Raw genomic sequence first — 9802 nt, 5'->3', positions numbered from 1 at the left:
AATAGACGATTGAATGTGTGGTAAAATATGAATTAGTTTATGTAAGGAAATTAATTGGCTTGTCGAATGAATGTGAACGTTAGTCTTCTTTTCGGTTCAGCGACGTAGTTTATCATCGATATAAATTGTTCTGGAACAATTATTGGGAGGCCCCGTAGAATAAATACCATATAAAACACTAAAAAATAAAATATGTGTATTTATAATAGTTAATTTTTTTATTCTTTGCATTTCGTTTCCTATGTTATTTCATGGTTTTCAACGGCTTATTTTTTGATCGATTAAGTTTTTATATCGATTTTATTGCCGAATTTGATGACTCTTTCTCCCATTAGTTTTATTATAAACAATTTTTCCATTTCATATAAATAATTACAATAGATGAGATCGGAAATTGCGAAAAATAGGTATTCCTAAATAAAGTTCGATTTTCAAAGTTTAATTAAGAGATACAACTTTGTTTTAAAATATGCAAATAATATTTTCGAATGTGTGTTCTCTTATTTTAGTCTCATAACTTCTGTATATTCGATTAGAAATTACCACACAAATGCACGCCTTTTACCCCTAACAATGATGTTGAAATTTTGATTTGAAGAATGCTGTTCTGTTTGTGTTCATACGCGTGTTTCGTTTGTATTAGAAATAATTGAAATTCTTTAATGCGTTTTCCGTTAAAAACTGAAACAATTGATCCGCTGAACATATTTATGGAAAATAGAAAACCTGTGCCGTGTTTTACGTCACACGTCACCACACGTACTTCGTAAGACGCATATGTAAAGATACAGTCAAACTCGGTTATAATGACACTTTGGCTATAGCGTCAGCAATTGGATGTCCGGGTGGATTCCCAATGCTTGGTTTTTTATCGATTAAGTTTATATCGATTTTGTAATCCAATTTGATGACTCATTTTCATTTCAAATAATCTTTTTTTGTTTCATTTAATTAATTTAATGAGACGTCACATTTTACCACACGTACTTCGTAAGACGCATATGTAAAGATACAGTCAAACTCGGTTATAATGGCACTTTGGCTATAACGTCAACAACTGGAGGTCCGGACGGATTCCCATAGAGTACAATTCTTGGTTTTTTATCGATTAAGTTTATATCGATTTTATAATCGAATTTGATGACTCATTTTCATTTCAAATACTCTTTTTTTGTTTCATTTAATTAATTTGATAAGACGTCACATTTAAAAAAAAAAAAGAAAAAAGAAAAGTAGGTCTTCGAATAAAATTCAAGAAGTCGAATTTTATTCAGGAATAAAATTATTCATTTCACACGAAAACAAAAATTATGATTTAAAAAAAATGCAAATAACATTTCCAAATATGTTCTTTAATTTTAGTCAAATTTGCAAATCTCTGAGTTTTGATTCCTAACTTTTAAAGCTTAAATGAAAAATCATGTGTTAATTTTTGTCAAGAGATAATGCTATTCATAATCAAGTCCTCGGTTTCAATTTTGAATCGAGTCTTTAATTTTCATTTTTCATAGCACCGTTTATGTGGTGAAATATGAGAATTCGTTTATATAGAAAATTAATAGAATTGTCAAATAAACATTGATGTTACTCTTCTTTTCGATTCTTTTATAATCTCTCCCGGAACACCACCGACAAACTTCTATATAGTTGTGATCGTACATGCCGAAACAAATAACTTTTTCAATTAACCCTCTGGGTCGAAATACATTAATTCCATCAGGAAACTAAGTACCGAAACAGCTACTATTATTTTAACCGCACATTTCTGTACCGAATTTCTAACGAATCGACACATGCCGGAATGTGTGTTCTGAGTGTGGGCCCTAACGTATTCATGTTGTCGAGGCACGCTTGTTTCGCGTTCGTGCTGCCATCTGGCTTTCATTTCCTGAAATAAAGATGGAAATGCTTGAATTTTTCGTGGTATGTCAGTGTCGTGTAAAATAAACCGAAACAGCTGCAGGTCGCAGATGTTAGAGGAAACAAAACATACCAATGTAACAGGCTGAGCGAGAACTCACAGTAGCTGCTCAAAGTGGTGTCCGAGGGTGCTGTTGCACATTTGACACCTACTTATACAAAAAAATTTATACAAACACAAAGACCACAGCAGGCAAATTGCCCAACGAGGTGGCTGAAAAAAGATGGCCATAAATAAAAATGTGAATGATGTCATCACACACCAGCCATATCGCTACACTGCGATATATTGCCGTTTAAAAAAAATGCGGCATCTCTCGGTGATCACCTCAAGCTCGTAAGGGAAAATATCTTGCTATCTAAATTCTTCCCCCGGATCGAACCCGAGACCGGACGGCAACCCTCACTGTGGTAGAGTAGCATCTTACCACCACGATATTTCGGCGCAATACTATAGTTACGACTGGGATTGGGATCATAAACCTTCGTACTGTCGGATCTATACCGACTCGGCTAACAGTGGGCACAACTGACACCGGCGAATGAAAGAACCCGCTCGAAGAGGCCTGCCTGGTGTCGGGTTAATCTTGTCAGCCGCAACAAGAATCCAGGCATCAAGTTCTTAGGCATGTCTTAGACAAATTATTTCAGATGGCCCCAGAAGAAGTCCAGTGGATTCAATGCCACAGGTCCCTATGCCCAATGTCAATCCACCGCCCTAGATATGTTTCTGCTTACTTGGTGGTTCACCTGTTGCCAACTAAATAATTCTGTTTCTACCCAAGGTTGCATTGCAAAAGTTATTTGTCTTATCGACGCGCGCGATCACCCCTAGAAATTTGTCGGTGGAGTTCCGGACCACCCTGTATACGGAGAGGAGTAGAGCAATTACAATCGCAAACTATTCAAGATCACATTAACCGAAATGAATATGCATGTCAACGTAGGATATCCCGTCACAGTGCTGCCAAATAACGTGAAACGATTTCGAATTTTTATCGAATCGGGCCATTGTCTCAAAAGAAGCTCTCCTACGACGGCAATAACAGGTTTCTGAAGAAGTCTTCGAGACGCTTCCAAGGAAGCTAATCACATCATTACGCACAGGTGAAGCCTAAAAAAGTGTTGTCAAACGAGAACATCATACATTTTGGATTCGACTCGAGGCGAAACTTGAAACTCGAATTTGAATAAGTAGGTGACAAACTGGTTGAGAGACGAGTTCGAGGTCCAACATGGGAAAAAAAACCATAAAACATCATTAGCATTATGGGAACTTTTTGTACTTGATGTGTTAATTAATTGGAAATGACATGACAAGTTGTCAAACACGTTTCAATAATGTGTTCCTCGAATAATTAATCGTTTGGATTCTACTCTGACGTTATGGCGATACGTTGAAAGGACTTTCCCTTAGAATCAGATTAAACTCGAGAAATTGTTTTGGTGGGCGCACACTATTCGACCATTCGCTGAATGAATTCGAGCTCGTCAATGGACTAACTAGTCTGGCTTTTGCTTGCGCTCGCGTTTGATTGACGCTTTTGGCTCGATCATCAACGAGAACAAGGACTCAATGATGTTCACTATAATGCACCTATAAACCAGCGAAGCGTCGAGAGCCACTGACTCGTCAAGTGTGTGTTGCTTGTCTTACAGAATACAGAATGAGCCGAGCATATCCAAGCTCTATCGCTATTGCAATTTAAGCACATACATAGGACCGCGGACGTGCCGGAAAAACCTACCGCTGTATCCAGCCATGCCAAGCCAACCCACCACCCCAGGGCACCCCCTCCAACTCTCTCGCCACCATGCGTCCATCCCATTCCTAACCCAACAATAGCCCAGCATCGCCACCCGGCACGACCAGGACGTTCGCGTCTGCGAACTCCAACTAAACCTTCTAGTCAACTCCAACTAAACCAACTAAAATTCCTCGGCCCCTCATTCCTATTCATTCATATTCATTCCTATTCATTTCATTCATTTCATTCATTTCATTCATTTCATTCATATTCATTTCATTCATATTCATTTCATTCATATTCATTTCATTCATATTCATTCATATTCATTCCTATTCATTTCATTCATATTCATTTCATTCATATTCATTTCATTCATATTCATTCCTATTCATTTCATTCACATTCATTCCTATTCATTTCATTCATATTCATTCCTATTCATTTCATTCATATTCATTCCTATTCATTTCATTCATATTCATTCCTATTCATTTCATTCATATTCATTCCTATTCATTTCTTTCATATTCATTTCTATTCATTTTTCCCTCATTCCTATAAATTCTTCTTCTTTGGTTAACGATTTCTCCAACACTCCACATTCCTACAATATTTGGGCCAAAAAAAAAATGCTTAAAATTTTCCCTTTCCTCCACTTCATCATCGATGCACCCCCGTCTAACAATCGTAATCGTATCATCATCACTGTCAAGCACTGAGCTAGCAGAGCCACTTGAAAGGCTCTTTACATGCAGCTTTTTTGCCGTCAAAAGTTTCTTCCTCTGCCATATTCATCGTCACACGTCGTCTTGGCTGGCTTCATATCAACCACGGGTTGCGTTCAAGCGAGTAGTCTGCACTATAACAGACACAGAGACATGACCGGCGACCGCCCAGAGAGACCATCTTGGGATGGGTTGCACATGCACTATAACAGGCTTTCTGCCACTGAAGAAAGGATGCGAGGGGCTACATTAGCATCGAAACAGTTGTTTGGTGTCTCATTTTCGTATTATGAGTTATAATAGTTGGTTTGTGCATCTTTCCCATGTTCGTTCTTTAAAAGACCATTGAACCTGTTCCCAGCAATAATAAAACGATTCATCCGCTGTTATTTTTATTCTACCCACAATACAACCCATCCTTAGATTTCAATTATATACAAGTAAATACAAAAAAAACATGTAATACAATACATGTACAGTATTTTTTTTTTTGTCTCATTCCCATCAGCTGCCGGTCAATGTAGAGTAGGTTAATTCCCCTATAATTAACTCACTTTTTTAAGAAGAAAAAAAATAGTCATTATTATTATTAGTGATTATCGTCGAGTTCGAACCGTTTATTTACAGCTCTTGAAAAGCCAAAAAAAAAAAAGCATTACATAGGATTTTGAGTCACGTGACGAGTCTTGGTCAAATTGGACGAGTTCAAAACGTGACAAAACGCGAACAACCGCACCCTTCAAAAAAGAAAAAAAAAAACTAAAACGTTTCCTTTCATTATTCTAGTATATTGATGACCTGGTTATACCTGAAATCTTCACCTGGATATAATTATTATATGCAAAATTGCTCGAACAATAGACATATGTGATTTGGAAATAACTCTTCCGTCATCCCTTCTTTTCTGGCCCTCAAAGGACTATTATTTCTATTGAAAAATATGACATCTGGTTCTGAACGTGTGTTTGAATGCTCAAGACTTCCATCAGCATCTATATTTCATCCGTATATTATTTATGATAAGGTTTTAAGTTTTTTTTATTTCTTGTGGTTTTCTACTTGTGGTTGAGGCATCTAGCGAAGTATTGGGTCACTTCAGAAACGAGGGTTTTCACCGGAAACCACGAAATGTGAACATTTGCGGTATCGTGTATGATATACAGGGTGCCCTGTAAGGGGTCATTCAAGTATTACGTCATCATCGATGGGGGGGGGGGGGGTTCCGATTTGCTGACTTTTGATGACAACGGGGGAGGGGGGGGTTTGGATAATGCTTACGTCATCGACCACCCTTTATGAAAATATGAGTTAGGATTCAGAGGGGCAGAGCTGATGGCGAAATTTTGCTGACAAGAGGGGGGGGAGGGGGGTCAGCGTTTTGCTGAGTTTTGCTGACAAGGGGGGAAGGATGTCAAAAATGGCTAAAAATTTGCTTACGTAATACTTGAACGGCCCCGAAGTGCCAGCACGGCCTTTATCTCATCAACCCTTCAGTCGCGCAGGTATGATGCTAATTTAAAAAGGGCTCAACACGCTTTCAGAAATTACCCTGTACCAATTTGGAGAGTGAAAATACAGTGTGTAATAAAACAAAATAAAAGAAATCTGAATTTTTATACGGTCTCCTGTCCCGTATTTTCCAATTAGAAAGTTGTTCCTCCGTTTTTTCCTGATTCCAACGAGAGAAATTACATGTTTCTAAGTGCAACATTCACTGATATATACCAATTCGAAAATTGGAGGAAAATTGGGAAAAATAGCTCTAAATGCGAGAAAAACCATTTTACCCGCATTTAACGCTGTTTTTCCCAAATTCCCTCCGTGTTGTTCGAATGCGAATATCTCAGTGAATATTGCACTTGGAAACATGGATTTTTATATTATTATTTTATTTATTTATTTTATTATATTTATTTTTTTGGCATCAAGAGAGACAGGGCAACAACTTTAATTGAGTTTTGGGCGTACAGGGACTGAATGAATGAACGCCAGAACTTCGCCACTGGGCTTATCCCGTTTCCGAGATCTCTTCCAGCCCAGCTTCGTGGCACAGTCCGAAACACTTTATTTTGTGTCAAAAAAAAAAACCATACAAAATGTTTACAACATATTTTTCCCCAACAATTGGGTAATGTCACGATTTACAAATTTTGCGGTGATTACAGACGTAATTACAGACATTCGTTAAGACGGATGAACGTACGCATATTAAGATGGAGGTACATTTTAAAAGCAATTGGAGGGACTCCCGCCCCCCCCCCCCATGCCATTTCATGTGTTATCTTACACATGTCATATTATATACACAGGATACCAAAAAAAACACAAAATGAGAATATTATTGTGAAATATAAAATATCCATCGGGGAGCGAGTCATGTCTCGCTTAACACCTTATTGGTAGTTATTATTAGTTTTATCTCAGGGCCGTCATTTCAACATTTTCCAGGGAGGGGGGGGGGGGGCAAAGCACATGTACTCAATGTATGTATTATTATTATATATATTATATTTGTAGATATATATACAGGCAACGGCATCCCCCTGCCCCCGCCCTAAATGACGGGCCTGAGTTTTATTGAGTTGAGTTCACTCGCTAAGGGGTGGATTTGATGAAAATATGCAAAATAGAAATATTGTGTGGAGGAATATATACAATTATTGCATTATTTATAGATATTTGTATTTTATGTATTATATGTGTTTGTGTAATCACATTCCCCCCCCCCAACCCCCCTTCCTATTCTGATGTTTTTTTCATGATTTTTTGTTTTCAATCTCAAAAATCAGTAAATAGTGACTATTTTACACTGTATGATAATTGAAATGTTATTGAATTAACTTCATTGTAACAACCAGTATGGGACCTTGGTGTCTCCTTGGTGGTTTTCACTAACCTAATGTATTGTTATCATTCATCTAACATATTAATAAAAATTGAAATTGGATTGAATTGAATATGGGATCACCCGTGCCGTCTCGCTTAGCATCTTACTCGGTGAGCAACATGAATAGGCACACAGGGACTGTATAAAAAATTATTTTTATTTTATTTTAATAACTATACAATTACCTGCAACACGAATGACATATCTGCGTACTACACGTTATTTGGAAAATTCTTCTAATCGGAAAACGATACCTCTATGATCAACGGTTTGCCAGTGAAATGTCATACCCCCTGTTTACTATGCACCCCTGCATATATGTATACGTAGTTACCAAAGCCTACACACATTTTTCAAAATTTGGACACATAATTTCGTGTGGAGTATCTTCTTAGGCCTTAGATGTGTCAAGATATTATTCAATATTAAAGCCATAGATATTCACTGAAGTGTAATGATTGAATAATTGTATATCGTTGTAGGCCATTATTCGATCTTTACACTTCACTCATAGTTAGAAAAATTGATGGGGCAGCACTGCACATAACAAGCATTAACACGGTAGCAAACCTCACGTCAGATTCACAACACGTACATTCCAACATGCACCAATTCGTCAGAAGTTCCACAATATTAAATGCACCAAGGCTTTGTTTCGATAACCGAATCTCAGGAACGGAAAGGAATGATGGGTCATAATTTAAATTTTTTTGAAAGGCGCAATATCAAAACGCCATCTATTATTTATAAGAAATTATTTCTGTAAATTATTTTCAAAAATCTTCACTTTTTATTCCAAACTCTCTCTCTCAGAAGGAAAGAAGACAATGCGTACTATAAGAAATTCAAACATATATATATATTTTTACAGATTGTATGCAGGAAATCACGGTGATAAATTCTCTTTTCGGACAATATACCATAATTTCCTGCCTATACTCGTGGCGGAGTAGTGGTGCAATTTATGCAAATTTCTCTGATATAAGAAAAAAATACATCACAGTACACACAATCCGCTGCTTGTGCATAAGCTACAGGCCGTTCCATAAATTCGTAAAGTAGTTTGAAAAAATCATGGAATTTGGATGAATCGGTACATTTGAATGTGGTTTGAGAAAAAGTTATTCTCACACACGAAAAGAGATAGATGATTATTATTATTTTATTGTATTTACACTAGCTATAATACCCGGCACTTCCCGGGTTTTCTTCAATGAGGCTTTTTAGATCACGTGTTATCTCCCCCTTTCGTTGAGGGACACACAAACCGTGTCTAAGTTAACCAATATGGCGACTTCTTGAGCGACACATGAAACAAACACATCTAGATTTAAAGAAACGTAGAAATGAATTTGTTCCCCTTTTTTTTAAGGGGCGCTAGTTATTTCGATCCCCCCCCCCCTCCTGAACTTCAAGTTATCTATTTCTGTCTGTTCCTGCTTCAACAAAATACTTAATTAAAGCTGTGGAATTTTTTCGATGTACTTTACGGGTCCATAATTATTTTTAAAACATCCTAAATTATTTGAATTTATGCAGTTAAATATTAAAGGACAATGAGGAGGCATTAATTTTCATGCTTGAGAAGATGTAAATAAACGGTTGAAATCAATGTTACTGCATGGATATCCAAACTATTATACATGTACTGGCAGCATTGAAGAAGGGACAAACCATTGTAAAGGCACATACCCGTCTGAAACGCATTGCTAAGGAACCGCGGTAACTAAAATAAACGTTCCGAAAGTGATTGTTGAGGCCCAGAAACCATTGTTGCCATACAATTTTTTTCCCCAGATCTAACAAACTTTTAAAGTAGGCTATCGTTCAGATCGGATACTAAGCAAAATTTGGTGACGATCGATCTAAAATTGTAGATTTGTATAGAGAACACACACATACACAGAAAATCAATTTTATAAATAAACATTTCTTTTTGCTGCAGAAAAAAAAATGTAGTTCAAATTTTTGTCTATAGAGGCGTTGCATGAAAGCAGATTGAGCTAAATATGCAAATCAGAGTCCTTATTATAATGAGCAGGTTGTTCGATTAACAGCTCACCTCTGAATTTTCCTAGGCGCTGATGTAAGATTTCTATCGTGATATTTAAATTGGTGGATAAAGCACTACTTGTCAAGTTGTTTTACCTCAACCATGAATCACCTGCTGAAGTTTTACAAACGCTTCGGGTACAGCAGAGATTGAAGAAAAGTTCAAGTCCAATCAGGATTTTTTTTTGTTCAGCACCCTCTACTTGCAAAAATCCCCCCTCGTCCGTGAGAATCACTTTTTCGCAAACCGCATTCGAGTATACCAATTCCTTCCATTTCTATGAATTTTTAAACTGTTTACGAATTTAAGGAACACCCTGTACAGCACATTTGAAAATTTCATTAATCAATAATGAAATTTCAAGGGATGGAGGGAGTTGTGAATCTTTCGAAAAAACAGATGTACAAAGTGGTACACAATAAAATTTTAAAAAAGTATTATTATTTTTAATTTGCATACTATTGTA

This window comes from Pholcus phalangioides, unplaced genomic scaffold, assembly GCF_987345545.1.
Source record: "Pholcus phalangioides strain wild (caught in Gottingen) unplaced genomic scaffold, Ppha-v1.0 ptg000002l_1, whole genome shotgun sequence".
Classification (NCBI taxonomy): Eukaryota; Metazoa; Arthropoda; class Arachnida; order Araneae; family Pholcidae; genus Pholcus; species Pholcus phalangioides.
This window is presented reverse-complemented; position numbering follows the sequence as displayed.